The 19,776-nt window shown below is 37.4% G+C and overlaps 1 pseudogene; it reads left to right on the forward strand.

Annotated features, from left to right (window-relative positions):
• Positions 1-232: 232 nt before the first annotated feature.
• LOC127445680 (nodal modulator 1-like) overlaps positions 233-19,776 on the forward strand; it is a 63,201-nt pseudogene continuing 43,657 nt past the window's right edge.

Genomic DNA, 19,776 nt, shown 5'->3' on the forward strand with positions numbered 1-19,776 from the left:
CTTCACGAAATTAGCTGAGCACATGCGACATATGATTCTACATAAAAGGCATTGAAAATAGATTAAAAAAAAATAAGAAAAAGAAAGACAAAAAAAAAAAAAAAATGAGAGACAGCCTCGATGACGTATGCGGCCGACAAATAGGACCTCCGGAGGACGCAGCCTTCCAAACGAGACACAGCCTTTGTATTTTTGGGTGAACTATCCCTTTAAGGGCATAGGCGAAATTGGACGCAGCAAAGACCACGAAGATTCGCTGGTTTCGACTTCCTCAACTAAAATAGCCAATGAAAACAATGAATATACACAGGGGTCTAGAATTGAGCTAAAATAATGTGCCATTTATATGATTGGCTGAGCTGGGCTGAGCAACGTGCACTGTACGTCTTTGCGCTACTCCAGCGCTGCACGATGGAAAGAATTAGGAAGTTAGCGATTCTTATCCTGTATTTTATGTATGTAACATTTGTGAATGGTAGCGATGATATTTTGGTTGCCTGCGGGGGTTTCGTCAAGTCAGATGTGGATATTAATTACTCTCTCGTTGAGGTAAGAAGATTTGAGATTTGTGGTTTAAATGACGAGCTGATTTACTAGCTTGCGCAGTTCCACAATTGCTGTGATATATGTCATCTGTTGTTATAAACTCTTATGCGTATGGTTTGTAGATCGCCTAATCTGATCATCCGTCTGGCGAGAATGTAGCCGGCTACATGACGTTTAGCTAACCCAACTGGCAAGCAGTGTCAGCAAAACACATGCTTAATAGTGTTACTATCACAGATCTGTCTCGACTAATTAGCTTCACTCTAAATAGTCACTAAAACTTGCTTCTTTGTTCTTTACAGATAAAGTTGTACACTAAACAGGGCTCACTGAAATACCACACTGACTGTGCTCCCATCAATGGCTACTTCATGATCCCACTCTATGACAAGGTACTGTAGCCTTTCTCAAAGGAGTGGATGGACTGTCTGGGAAAACTCCCAGGCATCCAGATCAACATAGAATATCATTCAAAATGTATTCTGAATTATCAGGAAGTGTTTTTCGATAAAGACCTTTCAGCACTGAGGTGGCTTCATCATTTTTAGAATTATGAAGATTCACCAGTGGAGATTAAAGTCATCACATATCATCATTGTACAGGATTTTAATTTTTAAAGGTGTCATGCATTGAGAAATAAAATTTTCCATGGTCTTTTGACATATAAGAGGTCATAGTACTATAAAAACATATGTAAGTTTCAGAACTCAAAACTTACTCTTTAAAAAAAGGCTTTATTGAAACCAACATTCTTAAACGACTCGTTTTCTACTTCCTCATCTCTATTACACAATAGAGATGAATACATCAGCACAAGTCTGTCTCTGCATAAACAGGTCAACGCCTACTTCTTCATTTGGCCCACCCACAGGTTCGCGGTTAAAGTGGTGATAAGAGTCGGCACGGCAGGGAGAAACACAAGGATTAGTGGAGCAACAAGAGGTTCGAGATGCCGGCAAAGTTTACAAAACTTTGTGCAGTGCCAGGTTGTGGAAAAACAAGACTTTTTGCATTTGATTCCTAATGATCCTAATTAGGAAAGAGTGGCTGTTGTTTATTTTTAATGAAGTCCCGGATTGCGTCAATAAGACAGTGTTTGTTTGTTTGCTTCATTTTACTGTGGATTCTTTTTCAAACAAGACACAGTTCGACGCAGGCTTTGCAGAGAGATTTAAATTTAAAGTTGATGCAGTGCCAACTATATTGGACCCGACATTAATGTCGCAACAGACAAGTGTGAGTATCCATGTTAATTGTATTGCTTCATATTAGGGCTAATATGAGTAGTCCATGTTATTGTCAACATCAACAATAAAAAAAATTGTCTACAAAAATTTTAGTTGTCAAATAGTCATTTGATGTCATTTAACGTAACATCTGATCACATTAAACTCTAATGATGACATGTGAGAGCAGCACTGCAGTTCGCGACTGACTGAGAGGAAGAATTACACAGCTCACCGTCCAGATGCACTCTAAACTTTCCAAACAGCTTCAGTGTGAGGGAATTATACAAAAATACCAAATAAGTAAATACAGAAGCACTCTCATTGTGGAATAAGTGGAGCTGGAGCAAAACTTGCGTGTCGAGCGTCTTAAAAGGACACACCCTGGCGTTACATCTTAATTGCAGTTATATTTGATGCGTTATAGTTTTATTAAAGTTAAAAAAATACGGAAACAGATCATGTAAATAACTACAAACTCCGAAACTGGCATTTGTCTGTGCGGTCAGCACCTCTTCTATGAGTTGCACGAAGTGTCCTGATCTAAGGGGGAGAGACTGAAACTGCAGACGGCTGAGGCACGCACTGTCGCGGGGATGCTCGTCCCTGCAGCACGCATGCTTGCTGCAGCTAGATTGTAACGTGATGTCTCGCAACTTGTTGAATCATAGTATCATGTGTCACGGTGCATTTCTTATCATGAAGAACATTTGAAAAACAGCTTTATTAATAAGAGGGAGTTTGTTGTTTTGAGAGTTAAAAATGGATTGAAGTGAACAGAAAGGTGAGAGAGGGTAGTCTTCGCCCCATTACACACTGCAACAAAATACGTTTTTGATTTGGCTTGTTTTCCAATATAAATATCTAAAACTCCTTTAAAACAATGTACATTTCTTTAGCAGCTATACTGTAGAAGAAAAAAATTGTTATCTGAGAATGTTGGATATAATATTAAAAATACAATTATTTTAAAAGATCTAAAAATCCTTTAAAAAAGATGCATTCACCTGAGAAGCAGCATATAAGATATTTAGACTTGCTTTTAGAGAATAGATCTTGAATATAAGTACATTTTGTCTTTACTGCACTCACAGAAGTAAAACCAAGTGAAAAAATACACTTGTATACAAAATACACTTATATTTAAGATACATTCTCTTAAAGGAATAGTTCACCCAAAAATGAAAATTTGCTGATAATTTACTCACCCTCAGGCCATCCAAGATGTATCTGAGTTTCTTTCTTCATCAAAACAGAATTTAAGACTTTTAGGATTTCATTTCAGGCCTGCTCCTTTAAACAATGCAAGTGAATATCCTCCATTTTTTGACGGTCCAAAATGCATATTTAGGGTGCATCAAAATAATCCACACGACTCCAGTCGACAGATAAAGGTCTTCTGAATGCAAACGATTTATTATTTTTAGAAACAAAATATACTTTTTAACTACAAATGTTCGCTTCAGTACATCTCTGTGACGTTCGCTCATGAGAGGGATGACGTAAGCACGTTGGTAAGGTCATGCGTCACGTGGAGGAGTCAGGAAGCGTGTTATTGCTTGCATTGTTTTTTTTATTTTTTATTATTATTTGGAAATAATTTATTTTATTTTATATTGTTTTTAAATTGTTTTGGACTGTTTTGGTTTGTGAACGGCACAAGTTTCTCTTGTAAACAATGACGCGCTTCCTGACTCCTCCTCCACGTGACGCGTGACCTTACCAACAAGCTTACGTCATCCCTCTCATGAGCACACGTAAAGCAAGTATAAATATCTAATATGTTGCTTCTCAAGTAAATGTATCTTGGTTTAAGGATTTTTAGACAATTTTAAATGGAAATCAAGACAAAAACACTTGATAACAATAGGATTTTTTGCACTTATTTCATATGCAAAGATGATACCCAATCATAGCAGTGGGTATTTACATTGAAGTTTTAAAGTAGACACGACCCGAAATTTGAGCTTTTTAATCAGAGGGCCAAAAACAGGATAGAAAATGGACAATTATTTATAAATTATGAATATTTTTTTATGAAAAAATCTTACTAACATTATAAGTGGAAAAATGCAATGTATGACACCTTTAAATAATTTTAATACACATTTTTGCATGTATAGCAAATAAAAATAGAACATTAATATTCCCACTCCCCACTTGGTTATTGTCATCTCATAAAGAGAGAGAAGAAGAAGAAAAAAAAACAATTCAATAATATATCCACAACAGCAATTATAAACAGAAAATAATAAAATAAAAAAAATAAAAAACATACACAAAGAAAAACTGTTTCAACAAATCAAACAAAAACACATTCCATTGTATTCCATATATACATTTGTATATGAGAGACAACAAGATTTTTTTTTTTTTTAAACTATTCTAAATGCAAGTCATGTTTATTTAAAAAAAAAAAAAAAAAAAGATATTTTTCCAGTATATGGAGATTGATAATTTAGCATGTAACAAACCAACCAACTTTGTGTTTTTTCAGTTTCAGATTTTTGGGGGCTATATTGAAAATACAAAGCTCGGGGAATAGAGTGACCATTTTCATTATTATTTTGATATCAGTTACTTTTTTCCAAAAATGTTGTATTACTTCGCATTGCCAAACACGGTGAATTAACTTACCTTTATGTGAATTACATTTGATACAAACATCAGATATGTCAGAATTGAACTTTTTTTAATTTTTCTGGTATAATGTAAGTTCTCATAATGCAATTATATTGTATTTATGTCTAGTGTGGATTGACAGTTGTTGGTCTTTTAAGCAGGCAAATCTCCATTCTTCATCTAGGATTCATCAAGTCATCACTCCATGCAATTCTCCTAAACTCTGTAGATATCTTAGCTTTGCCCAAAAGTTTACCATAAATGACAGTTAGCAGTCCTTTAACATACAGAATGGGATTCTTACTGCTAATTGTTCTAATGTTGTTTATTGTGGATATTGTAAAGATACTTTATTCAAAGCTAAGGTGATAAACTACTTAGTTGGAGATATTTAAAAAAAATTAGATTGGGGCATATCATACATATCAACCACAAATATTCTAAAATTGACACACCTCCGAGCCCCAACTCAGAAAGTCAGCTTCCTACTGGTAATTGCGAATTTGTGATGGCTTTCTTGGTGCTTAACTCTTAAATATGTTCATTCTGATTTGATTTGCAACACTGGTTATCTTTTTAAATACATCATTCATTATTAATGCATTTGTTAATATTTGTAGTGTTTGTTAATGCATTGTCTTTTTCACCATCTTTTACAGGGTGATTTTGTTCTAAAGATAGTACCACCTTCAGGATGGAGCTTTGGTAAGAAATGAGTTCAGACAAGTGGTGAATGAGATAAAACCACAGCTTTCATGTACTCTTTTTAATCCACTCTTTGTCAAGCTTGGGCTCAAAAAAGTGTACTCGTTGTTTTTGTTTTTTTTTGCTCTTAATGTTATTTTTTATACATTGTCTGTATACAGTGCCAACAACGGTGGACCTACATGTGGATGGAATTACGGACATCTGCACTAAAGAACAAGACATCAGCTTCTTCTTTACAGGGTTTTCAGTCCTGGGTACTGTAAGTTGAAATGTACAATTGTATTATACACATGAATTTATACCTCAGCTCTTGTATAAAAATATTTTCCTCCCTGATTTAGGTCTTGAGTAAGGGCCATTTGTTGGGCCCTGCAGGGATTGAAGTTAGTCTGAGAAAAGCAGGAGATGATGATGTTCTTCAGAGTGTTTTCACACAAGCTGGAGGCCAGTGAGCAGATATTTATTTCACTTCAAAAGTTGTTACCTTTTCTGTTTGTGTAGATTATAATTGAACTATTTTGCTTTTTTACAGGTATACCTTCCTCAAGGTGCTTCCAGGAAGTTACGACATCACAGCCTCTCATGCCTCATGGAATGTGGAGCAGGTATATAGTAGAAACTGACTTGTTGACAAAACAGTTCTCAATGATGAATGGACACACCTGAACAAACATGTTCATAGCACTGCATTTTTGTTTGTTCATACATTTATGTTGAAGTATCTTCTTTATGTAAGTTATGTACAGATTTGTGTGTTCTCTCAGAAAGAGCCTATTAATAGTTCTTGGAAAATTTGCTGGTTTAGTCTTTTTGTCCCCTCACAGAGCTCAACCACTGTGGTTGTGTCAAATGAAAATGCCCCTGCTGCTGCTCCTCTTGTGGTTAAAGGCTATGATGTCTCTGGGGAGGTGCAGAGTGATGGTGAACTCATGAGAGGAGTCAATTTCCTCCTCTACTCTGCTAGCATAACTCAAGTGGTAAAGGATTTGATTAGATTCATAGTCCAACCTTAAAAGATCATTTCAACACATTCTAACAACACAAAATGATTTTGCTATTAATAATTATTAATCCAAATAATTTGCTTTTTTTCCAGGATATCAATGGCTGCAGTATTGCTCCTGTGGATGGGGCTTTGTCTGGTGACACCTCCGTTGCGTATTTGTGCAGTGTTCAGTCTTGTAATGATGGCACGTTCTCCTTTCCTTGCCTTCCCAGTGGTGAATACACTGTGGTAAAAACTTTTGAGAAGTTTTTACTTTTTTGGCATGATTGTTACCATCTCTCATATGATTTGGTATGTTAAATATACAACTTTAAGTCTTAGGTTTTTAGCTTGGTACATCTTGAATTGCAGGTCCCGTATTACAGAGGCGAGAGGATCACTTTTGATGTTGCTCCTTCTCGCATGGATTTCCTAGTAGAACACAACAGTTTAATGTTGGAGGTGAGTTTCTTATTTCTCTGTCGTGTTTGGAGACATGAATTAAGACATCACATAAAACATGGGTTGGATACTGTTATAATATGTAATTTTTTACCTTATGCCATCCCAGATGTGTATGACTTTCTTCAGCAAAACACGAAATGTTTTTCAGATAAAATACAACTATTTTGCAGGAGATGAATGTGTAGTAAGCTCAATCTAGCTTTATAATTGTCAGTTTATATACTTCATCTCCGTATCTAAATGCTATAACCTACATGAAATGTTTTAGTGTTTACTGAACAACTGATCCTGTTGATTAATTTAATTTATTGTTCTTGTGTAAGAAATAACTATGTCTTAGCAGCCACACAATAAACTGTACCATACAAAAAGAACTACATAAAATACAAATAAACATATTTAAATAAATTTAATTGATACTGAATTAATGTCTACACTGTTTTCCAAATCACCTTTTCCCCTGAAGGGAAGACATGCACATTCTGCAAAGACACTCAAAAGAAAGTGAATTGCAGGCAGGAAAATGCAGGAAAGAGGAAAATCATAATACAATTAATTTAAAACGTGATAAAACATCTCGCTACTGCACATGTCTCCTCAAATAATTATGGTCTTCCACTGTAGACTTTATCCATTTAGCATCACAACATGAAAACAGTTGAAAACATCATCACTACTCACAGACAGTTCAGGAAAAACACAGTTCCTTTTTTTACTCAGTAATAATGTCATTTCAAAACATGTGAAGCATTCACAAAAAAAAAAAAAGATGCTAAATAGAGATGAACAAACTTTCAACATTTCTAATTTCAGCACATGTACACACACCTGTTAGCACAATAATGCTATCATCTATATGTAATTCATTGCGCTCCGTTTCTGGATGTCTATCATAGCAGGACCGTAACGGTGGATAATATAAGTTATCCCTGCTGTTGACTTCTTGCCAATAAAGTGAAAAGAGCACACAAATTATTCCAAGCTTTTTCAAACAAATGTTCCCAAGTCAATCCTTCTGTAGGCAGCGATGGAAGAAGCTGCATCTGGGACCAGAGCGCTTTACGGGTGGTTTCTGATCATAACATTGCTGTTTTAGATAAAAACTTTAGTTTTGCTTGATTATTAGGATAACCATTAACTGCACACATTGTCCGGGAAATTTTGTCCAACACACAAGCAAGCAGTGACCGGCTACACACAAAACGCACTTCCACTAGCCAACCGGAAATTCCGTCCATTTGGAAGACCCATTTGCGACCAAGCTTTACCTTCCTGGCTGATTTCTTGAGATGTTGCTTCAATATATCTACATAATTTTCCTTCCTCATGATGCCATCTATCTTGTGAAGTGCACCAGTCTCTCTGCAGCAAATCACCCCCACAACATGATGCTGCCACCCCCATGATTCACGGTTGGGATGGTGTTCTTCAGCTTGCAAGCCTCACCATTTTTCCTCCAAATATAACAATGGTCATTATGGCCAAACAATTACATTTTTTGTTTCATCAGACCAGAGGACATTTCTCTAAAAAGTAAGATCTTTGTCCCCATGTGCACTTGCAAACTGTTGTCTGGCTTTTTTATGGTGGTTTTGGAGCAATGGCTTCTTCCTTGCTGAGCAACATTTCAGGTTATGTCGATATAGGGGGCAGTGGTGGCTCAGCGGTTAAAGGTCTGGGTTACTGATCAGAAGGTTGGGGGTTCAAGCCCCAGCACTGCCAAGATGCCACTGTTGGGCCCTTGAGCAAGGCCCTTGACCCTATCTGCTCCAGGGGCATTGTATCATGGCTGACCCTGCACTCTGACCCCAGCTTAGCTGGGATATGTGAAAAAAAAAAGAATTTCACTGTATATGCGCAAATGTATAACTTGTGATAAATAAATACAATTATTAATTATTATATAGGACTCATTTTACTGTGGATATAGATACTTGTCTTCCTGTTTCCTCCAGCATCTTCACAAGGTCCTTTGCTGTTGTTCTGGGATTGATTTGCACTTTTTGCACCAAGCTACCTTAATCTCTAGGAGATAGAATGCGTCATCTTCCTGAGCAGTATGATGGCTGTGTGGTCCCATGGTGTTTATACTTGCGTACTAATGTTTGTACGGATGAACATGGTACCTTCAGGCGTTTGGAAATTGCTCCCAAGGATGAACCAGACTTGTAGAGGTCCAAAAAGTTTTTCTGAGATCTTTGCTGATTTCTTTTTATTTTCCCATGATGTCAAGCAAAGAGGCACTGAGTTTGAAGGTAGGCCTTAAAATACATCCACAGGTACACCTCCAATTGACTCCAATTAGCCTATCAGAAGCTAATTGCCTAATTGCTTGACACAATTTTCTGGAATTTTCCAAGCTGCTTAAAGGCACATTTAACTTAATGTAAACTTCCGACCCACTGGAATTTTGATATACTCAATTAAAATTGAAACAATCTGTCTGTAAACAATTGTTGGAAAAATTGTGTCATGCACAAAGTAGATGTCCTAAACGACTTACCAAAACTATAGTTTGCTAATATGAAATCTGTGGAGTAGTTAAAAAATGAGTTTTAATGACTTCAACCTAAGTGTATGTAAGCTTCTGACTTCAGTTGTAGGTGTGATTGAGAAACAGATCAAAATTTAAATCCTTTTTTGTTTTTAAATACCCACTTTCACTTTTACATATGAAAGTCATTTGTGGTGCCTGTTTACTTTCACTTTCACTTCTAAAAGTGAAATTGGAGATTTAGAGTAAATTAAAGGACTTGAAGTGGGTTTCTTACCCACACCTATCATATCGCTTTTGAAGATATAAATTTAACCACAGAAGTCATATGAATTAATTTTATGTTTCCTTATTTTTATGTTCCTTTTATTTTTGGAGCTAGAATGGTCTTGCCACCATTTAATTGCACTGTAAGGACCTACAGAGCTGAGATATTCTTCTAAAACTCTTTGTTGTGTTTTGCTGAAGAAAATAAAAAGGATACACATTTGGGATGGCATGAGCATGAGAAAATGATAAGAGATTTTAACATTTTGGGTGAACTATCCCTTTAAATGTTTTCTCTTTAAAATAATCATTTAGACCCCATCTATTTTTCCTGTTTTTTTTTCTCTCAGCCAATATTCCGGGTCATGGGATTCTCAGTGATGGGAAGAGTTCTGAATAGCCCCAATGGAGAGGGTGTTGCAGATGCTGTAGTTACGCTAAACAGCCAAATTAAAGGTAACAAAATATTTACATAATCAGGCATGGGTATATCCCAAGTACCCAACAGCACAAATTTTATGCTAAAGTAACATTGTGACTTGACTTATTATTAGTAGTGTGACTTAATATTTTTCTTTCTGTTACGGCTCTTTCACAGTGGAAACTAAAGAAGATGGTTCTTTCCGGTTGGAGAATATGACCACAGGCACCTATACAATTAACACACAGAAGGAACTGATGTTCTTTGAGCCAGACACTGTGAAGATTGCTCCCAGCACCCCTCAGCTGCCAGACATCATCACTACAGGGTGAGTTTGGATTAAGGATGTCAATTTTCAGGAATTTTCATAATTAAAATTAATCGTTGATGTTAATGCCACAAAACGCATGTAAAAGACACAGAAAACCATGTGCACGTAACCTAATTTTTAATTGCATTTCTTAAGTATATTTATATAAAATACAAGTATTGGCATTTTCTTTTTAAATAAATTTTAAGTCCACTGTATTTTAATACATTTAGGCTCTTTAGATTGTATGTAATTTGTTTAATTTACCATTAATTTATCACTGTGCATATGAATGTAAAATTCAGGTTCAACATTTTCTTCATTAAAACTTCACTTTGTGAAATATTTCATTTATTACGTATGACTTTGAATTAAGTCTAATAATAACAGAGTGGGAATAGACATGTGCCAGCATTCGGTAATAAGGTATGCTGCGATAATTACCATGCACGGTTATGTTATCGAGGACATTTAAAAAAAAAAAAATAAATAAATAAAAAACAAAATATATATATATATATATATATATATGAAAATAAATTCTGAATAACCTATTAGCCAAATTGTTTAGATTTTTCAAGATTCAAAAACAGGGACCAAAAGTAACACTTGCCTAGTTCCAGATGCGAGTAGTTATTTTATTTGGGCGAGGAAATAAAACAGTTACCATACTCAGTGACAGGTAACTTTATATTGCAACATAATACTTAAGTCAAATTGTAAGAACTACAGTCAGACACAGTGTTTGTGAGCTATTCAAATAAAAGACATGCAAGCATTATAAAGCTGCCAGAGACTTTAGAAGGGACTGCAACATAATGTAAGTTTTAAGTTTAATTGTAAGATTGATATCCCTCACTTTTGACCCTTGCTGATGTGATGCAAGCACACATCAAACATCTTTCACAGGTTGTGCACCTTCTTACACTTTACCTAGGTGGAAAGTGTTTCATTGAAATTGTATCTAGGATGCTTAAAGTTTTACTCCAGAAAACGATGTGGAGACACATAGGTGGAGAAGTCCTTGCATTAACCAACACCAAAACAAAAGTATGAGGAATAAAATATATTTATATAAGGACTGTGTTATATATAAGGACTTCTCAACCTCTGCTGCCTTGTGCTTCACTGAAACCTGGCTGAGTGAAGCCATTCCGGACAGCGCGTTACATCTGCCGGGCTTCCAGCTGTTCAGAGCAGAGAGTTAACGGGGAAAACGAGAGGCGGTGGAACATGCTTTTATATCAATGAAAGTTGGTGTACAGATGTAACAACATTAAAGAGGATGTGCTGTCCTAATTCGGAAGCGCTCTTTATTAACTGTAAGCCTTTCTACTTGCCGTGGGAGTTTTCCTCGTTTATTCTGGTGAGTGTGTATATCGCTCCAAACGCGTGTGTGAACACAGCGCTGCAACAGCTGGCTGATCAAATCACAGACACGGAACAACAGTACCCGGACTCAGTTATTATTATTCTTGGGGATTTTAACAAAGCAAATCTCACACGTGAACTGCCCAAATACAAACAGCACATTACATGTCCCATCAGAGACAGGAACATTCTGGATCATTGTTGCACAACAATAAAGGATGCATATCGCTCTGTCACTAGAGCAGCTTTGGGACTCTCTGATCACTGTCTGGTTCATCTTCTTCCAACCTACAGGAAGAAATTAAAATCAACCAAGCCAATAGTAAGGACTGTAAAGAGATGGACCAATGAAGCAGAGCAGGAACTACAAGGCTGCTTCGATTGCACGGATTGGAGTGTTTTTGAGGCTGCAGTCACAGACCTGGACGAGCTCACAGATACTGTTACATCATATATCAGTGTCTGTGAGGATATGTGCATTCCTACTAGGACTTCTTTAAAGTTCAACAATGACAAACCGTGGTTTATGGCAGAGCTCAGGCAGCTTCATAAGGCCAAAGAGGATGCTTACAGGGGTGGGGATAATGTCTTGTACAATCAGGCCAGGAACACACTGAACAAGGAAATCAGAGTGGCTAAAAAAGATACTCTGAGAAGCTGAAAAACAAGTTTTCAGCTAATGACCCTGCATCAGTGTGGAGTGGCATGAAACAACTCACAAATTACAGGACCCCTACCCCCAACCCTGTAGGGAACCAACAACTGACTGATGACCTGAATGTGTTCTACTGCAGATTTGAAAGGCCCAATCTCACACCCCACACCTGCTACTCAACCTGCACTTAAGATCTGTAAAGGAAACAAAAGACGAGGAAAGCTTCAGGCCCAGATGGCGTCTCACCATGGCGTCGCATGTCTTCGATCCTGTGCTAACCAGCTGGCCCCCATCTTCACACAGATCTTCAATAGATCACTGGAGCAGTGTGAAGTCCCATGCTGCTTCAAATGCTCAATCATTATTCCTGTTCCAAAGAAACCAAAAATCACAGGACTTAATGACTACAGACCTGTCGCCCTGACATCTGTGGTCATGAAATCATTTGAAAGACTGGAGTTGGCCCACCTGAAGAACATCACTGGACCCTTTCTAGATCCCCTTCAATTTGCTTATCGAGCAAACAGGTCTGTGGATGATGCAGTCAACATAGGATTGCATCATATCCTGCAACATCTGGACAGACTAGGGACATATGCAAGGATCCTTTTTGTGGACTTCAGTTCGGCTTTCAACACCATCATCCCAGCTATACTCCAGAATAAATTACACCAACTCTCTGTTCCCATGTCTATCTGTCAGTGGATTACCAGCTTTCTGACGGACTGGCAGCAGCTTGTGAGACAGGGGAAACTCACTTCTAGCACCAGTACAATCAGCACTGGTGCCCCCCAGGGATGTGTGCTCTCCCCACTACTCTTCTCCTCTACACCAATGACTGCATCGCCAAGGACCCCTCTGTCAAGCTCCTGAAGTTTGCAGACAACACCACTGTCATCGGCCTCTTCTGAGATGACGATGAGTCTGCATACAGAAGGGAGGTTGAACAGCTGGCTGTCTGGTGCAGTCAAAACAACCTTGAGCTGAACACGCTCAAAGTGGTGGAGATCATTGTGGACTTTAGGAGGAACACACCAACACTGACCCCCCCCTCACCATTCTAAACAGCACTGTGGCAGCAGTGGAGTCATTCAGGTTCCTGGGCACTACCATCTCACAGGACCTGAAGTGGGAGACCCACATTGACTCCATTGTGAAAAAGGCCCAGCAGAGGTTGCACTTCCTTCGCCAGCTGAGGAAATTCAACCTGCCACAGGCGCTGCTGATACAGTTTTACTCAGCAGTCATTGAGTCTGTCCTCTGCACTTCAATAACTGTCTGGTTTGTTTCAGCTACGAAATCAGACATCAGAAGAATACAAAGGACAGTTCGGACTGATGAGAGGATTATTGGTTGCCCCCTGCCCCCCCTTCAAGAACTATACACTTCCAGAGTGAGGAAAAAGGCTGGAAAAATCACTCTGGACCCCACTCACCCTACCTACTACCTTTTTGAACTGTTGCCTTCTAGCCGACGCTTCAGAGCTCTGAGCACCAGAACCGTCAGGCACAGGAACAGTTTTTTCCCTCAGGCTATCCATCTCATGTACAGTTAAATTGCCCCATTGAGCAATAACTATGTGCAATACACAGTTTAGTCTTTTTTTATATTTATCCAACACATCCAACCTCTTCTGCCATTTCATTCCTCTGAAAAAAAAAACAAAGAAACATTTGCACTGTACATAACAGATTGTATTAGATTTGCACTACCCATGTGTTTGTGTGTATGTATGTGTGTGTCTGTACGTATGTGTATAATTATATTTAATTATAATTGTTATTTTTTATTACTATCTATGTCTTGCTGCTGTTTTTGAATTGTTTTTGTATTGTACACTGTCACCAAGACAAATTCCTTGTATGTGTAAGCATACTTGGCAGTAAAGCTGGTTCTGATATATATATATATATATTATATTATATTATATATCTATCACATACACACACACACACACACACACACACACACACAGGCGGCCAAAAGTTTGGAATAATGTACAGATTTTGCTCTTATGGAAAGAAATTTGTACTTTTATTCACCAAAGTGGCATTCAGCTGAGCACAATGTATAGTCAGGACATGAATAACGTGATAAATTAATATTACAATTTAAAAAAAAAATTCAGAACTTAATAAAACTTCAAAGAGTTCTCATCAAAAAATCCTCCACATGCAGCAATGACAGCTTTGCAGATCCTTGGCATTCTAGCTGTCCATTTGTCCAGATACTCAGGTGACATTTCACCTAGGCCTGTCACAATAGCTACTTTTGTTGGACGATATATTGTCCCAGAAGTAATTGCGATAAACCATATTATTGTCATTTTAAGACCATTTTATGCCACTGATATAATGATAATATAATAGCATAATAATGCATGTACACTCTTTCAAAGAGCAATGAACTTTTAATTCTTAAGAATATTCAGACATTGGTATCGGAATGTCAAAAAAAAAGTCGGGAAGGCCCCTCTTCATCTCCAACTGTGGTTTTTGTTGCCAGCTCAGAAAACTGGATGGAATGGTTATGTTTTAGATGAGCTTTTAGATTACAGGGCTTGACATTAATCATTGTGATGTGCTTGTCCTTTGGACAAGTAAATTGGCCATTCACTTGTCTGAGTAAAAATGTTACTTGTCCAGGAAAAAAAATAAAATAAATTCGCTGTTGTGTTTTCTAAAATTAACAGTAAATATGGCTGTTTAATGTGAACAAAATGCATTAAAATTCTAACGAATCCTGAGAAAGTACCCTGTTTATTTAATACTGTATGTGGGTCATTGACAGATAGCATAACTGAACTTTTATCAAGATTGAAGATTTATCAACATATGAAAATTAATCAACAACCCCACACCTTTACACTTAACATGTCCTCTCTAGAAACATGGCTTACATCCCTGAAAAACATAGAGACATTTGGCATGTCCCAGCAGGATATCAAATGTCAGATGGAACAACCCACCAAAAATATAATAATATTCTTGACATAAAAATTAATAGTATTTGTTAAAATTACTTTTACCTCAACAAATATATATATATATATATATTTTTTTTTTTATTTAAATAAAAAAATTTAATCAGATGTAAGGAAAATATGGTACTATACTAAATTGATGGTTGTACGAACTGACATTTTAGTTATTAAATAAAAAAATTGGATGTTCAAAATGTTTGGTTTGTTCAAAACCACATGAAACAAACATAAATATAGTATAATATTACAGTTCTAAGATTTATTTTTTTATTGTATTCTTTTAGATTATGTAGATTTTCCATTTTCATTATGGAGAACCTTATTTTTGACTGACCCATGTATTTTAAAGACAGATAATATATATTCAATTGATGTATATTGTTAATATTATAGTGTTTATATTACCATTTTATTTTTATGTTTGTATATTGTTACATATTAAAATTGACTGATTCACATGGGAGAGAATACCTGTATAGGTCAGAGAGATGTAACGGGTGTTTAAATGTTTCTCTTCATCCTGCAGCAGGTAGTAGTACAAAAAGCATTTTTACTGTTTCTGCAGTTCTTGTCAAAGGTGTTGTATTATGATTCATGACGGAGGCTGCAAACCTGGATCGCTCCGACGTTACACGCTTGCAATGTTGACAGCTTTGTTGCCAGTTGTAATAGTTTTATCTCTTTGCTCTCTTAACACAGGCGCAGTACAATGACATTCACATGTCAGAAAAAATGCATCCACCGCGCGCTTACACCAAATTCAACAAGCGCTGCCGCACGAGAGACGGAGAAGGATGCGCAAAAGCAGATTTCCTGTATTCGTGCAGATTCTGGAATTAATACAAAGACAATACTCAGAATCCCTTGCAGAATTTTAGACACTAGATTATTTTCAACAACAGGATATGTTTTTTGTTTTTTTAAATAAGTGATACAGGCATATGCTAAATCACAAATAATCATGGTATTTGTTTTATCATTATTAAGGCTTCAATCAGGCAACATGTCCGGTCGGGCAAGTAAAATTCTCTTTGACTTGCCCTTGCAAAAATCCACTTGTCGGACAAGCTTTAATGTCGAGCCCTGAGTTGTATTGCCACTTTTCGTTGTCATTGTTTTTAAACAAAGTTGACATACCGGCTCGTTCACGTTAATGGGCTCTCCTCTCTCATTCGGCTTAAAGCCAAAATGTTCCCACACCGGAGCTCTGGAATGCAGCTTTGAAACCAAGTCCATTTGGACTTATTCTTCCAAAATTTCTGGCTGGAATTATGCAGTCTTCGGGGAAAAACACCTATTAGCCTCGAGTAACACATAATCTTCACCTGTCGCTGTCCACTCTTTGTGTGTGTGGAGGAGCTGCCTGAGCCCCGCCTCTGACACAGAAAGTAGACGAGAGGACAGAAGAAACGCGACTGGCTAAAATGTTGGTGACATTCATTCTTATGTAAACAAACATGCATGTAAACACAATGGGCAATATTGAAGTCAGCAAAAATTATCGAGGTCATGTCCATATGTCGTACGATAAGTCGATAATGTAATTATCGTGACAGACCTAATTTCACCCCACGCTTCCTGTAGCACTTGCCATAGATGTGGCTGTCTTTTCGGGCACTTCTCACGTACCTTACAGTCTAGCTGATCCCACAGAAGCTTAATGGGGTTAAGATCCATAACATTCTTTTGTCCAATGTTGTCCAATGTCTGTTTCTATGCCCACTCTAACATCTTCTTTTTGCTTTTCTGTTTCAAAAGTGGCTTTTTCTTTTCAATTCTTCCCATAAGGCCTGCACCCCTGAGTCTTCTCAATACTGTTGTACATGAAACTGGTGTTGTGTGGGTAGAATTCAATGAAGCTGTCAGCTGAGGACATGTGAGGTGTCTGTTTCTCAAACTAGAGAGACTGATGTACTTATCCTCTTGTTTATTTGTATCCGGACCTTCCACATCACTTTCTGTCCTTGTTAGAGCCAGTTGTCCTTTGTCTTTGAAGACTGTAGTGTACTCCTTTGTATGAAATCTTCAGTTTTTTGGCATTTTTTTTTTTTTTTTTTTCAATTTGGAATGCCCAATTCCCAAAGCTCTCTAAGTCCTCGTGGTGGCATAGTGACGCACCTCAATTCGGGTGGTGGAGAACGAATCTCCGTTGCCTCCGCGTCTGAGACAGTCAATCTACGCATCTTATCACGTGGCTTGTTGAGAGCGTTACCCAGTATCGTGTATCGTCTCGTGAGCTAAGTGTATCGTCACACCCCTAGTGGTTCTTGCTCTCGGTGGGGCACGTGATGAGTTGTGCGTGGATGCCGCGGAGAATAGCGTGAAGCCTCCACATGCATTACATCCATTTTCCGAGCTGCTCTCTTGAGAACATGAGTGTGAGCATTGTACCATGGTGCGGGGCTTTTTTTCTTGAATTTTCTTTAATCGAAGGGTGGTGACACTATCAAGAGAGCTAGAGAAGACTGTATTTATATTTTCTGTTATTACACCAAGTTCTTTTACACTTTTTGGCTTACTGGGTGTAACATATTCAATGCAAAGGAGGCGGCGAGAACCGGCTTGATGATATAAATAATATTTTAATAATAAAACTGAACCAAAAAAGACAAATACACACAGGTGTCGGGCAGCTGCCCGTAACTCACTCACTCTCTGTGTTTTAACTCGCTGGTCACTCTCTCTCTCTCCTCTGATGCTCTGGCGTGCCTTTTAAGTCTCCCTCCGCCATCACTATAATGAGAGACAGGTGTTAGAGACAATTATGAGCCAGGTGACAAGCCTTAACGCTCTCCCTCTCCCGCAGACCAACACATGACCATGCCCCCCATGCCACACTGGGTATGTGAGACGATTCTGGAAGATTATTAGTGAAGCTCTCTTTAGTGGTCGAAAGAATTGTTCTACCTGAATGATAGCATGGTGTAGATTGTTGAAGATTAGCTGATCGCAGCAAACGAGATGAGGTAATGATCTGAGATGTCATCGCTCTGCGGCAGAATTTCTATATTATCAACATCAAATCCATATGACAGAATTAAATCTAGTGTATGATTATGGCAATGAGTTGGTCCTGTCACATTTTGTCTGACTCCAAGAGAGTTGAGAATATCTATAAATGCTAATCCCAATATTTCATTTTCATTATATATGTGAATGTTGAAGTCACCAACAATTAAAGCTCTATCTACATTAACTACTAGATCTGATAGAAATGTGCAAATTCAACAAGGAGATCTGAGTACGGCCCGGGTGGTCTATATACTGTAGCAAGGGCAAAAGTTTTTTTTTTTTATATCTGACGGTGTCATATTAAGCATTATTACTTTTAAAAGACTTAAACTTATAGCCTGTCCTCTGAGTAACACTAAAAACTTCACTGTAAATTGTAGCAACACCTCCTCCTCTACCCTTCAGAAGAGGCTTTTGTTTATAACAATAACCTGAGGGAGTAGATTCATTTAAACTAATATATTCATCCGGTTTAAGCCAGTTTTCAGTCAAACAGAGCACATCCAAACTATGATCTGTAATAATTTCATTTACAATTAGTGTTTTGTTAGAAAGAGATCTAATGTTTAAAAGCCTTACCTTTATATGTTAGCTTACATTTTATTTTATTTTATTTTTCTTTTTTTTATTTATTTATTTTTTTTCAAGTTTGACCTTAATAAAATTTTTTCTAAATGATTTAGTAAGGAGTTTGTGTTTGGTAGTTTGGGGAACAGACACAGTCTATTGATATCTATGATATCTAGGTGATACAGTCTCTATGTGTTGTTGTTTATGTGTGTCATCTCAAGGCAGCTAGCAGATGTTCAGATTAACCAGTTTGTCTGCTTCCTGACCTGTGCCCCAGTTAGTCAAATACTATCACTATTAAGACTATGAGCCAAATTACTAGAGAGGAGAGCGGCACCTTTCCTGGCGGGAGGGAGTCCATCTCTCTTTAGCAGGTCGGTTCTACCCCAAAAACCTCTTCCAATTATCTGTAAATCCTATGCTATTCTCAGGACTCCTATGCTATTCTCTGGATTGGTTTTTTCAGCAGGACAATGCTCCATGCCACATAGCCAGGTAAATCAAGGTGTGGATGAAGGACCACCGGAGTGGCATAAAGTCACCCAACAGCAATGTGAGACTGGTAGAGAGCATGCATGAAAGCTGTGTTTGAAAATCAGGGTTATTCCACCAAATATTGATTTCTGAACTCTTCCTAAGTTAAAACATTAGTATTGTGTTGTTTAAAAATGAATATTAACTTGTTTTCTTTGCATTATTCGAGGTCTGAAAACACTGCATCTATTTTGTCCAGTTGTCATTTTCTGCAAATAAATGCTCTAAATGACAATATTTCTATTTTGAATTTGGGAGAAATGTTGTCAGTACTTTATAGAATAAAACAAAAATGTTCATTTTACTCAAACACATACCTACAAATAGTAAATCCAGAGAAACTGATAATTTTGCAGTGGTCTCTTAATTTTTTCCAGAGAGACAGACAGACAGACACACACACACACACACACACACACACGGACAAAAGCTTGGAATAATGTTGTTTCGGAAGGACATTGGTATTCTAATTCAACAAAGTGGCATTCAACTGATCACAAAATATAGTCAGGACAATACTGATGTAAAAAACAGCACCATCACTATTTGGAAAAAAGTCATTTTTTTTTTTATCAAATCTAGACAGGCCCCATTTCCAGCAGCCAT

This window comes from Myxocyprinus asiaticus, chromosome 9, assembly GCF_019703515.2.
Source record: "Myxocyprinus asiaticus isolate MX2 ecotype Aquarium Trade chromosome 9, UBuf_Myxa_2, whole genome shotgun sequence".
NCBI classification, from domain to species: Eukaryota; Metazoa; Chordata; class Actinopteri; order Cypriniformes; family Catostomidae; genus Myxocyprinus; species Myxocyprinus asiaticus.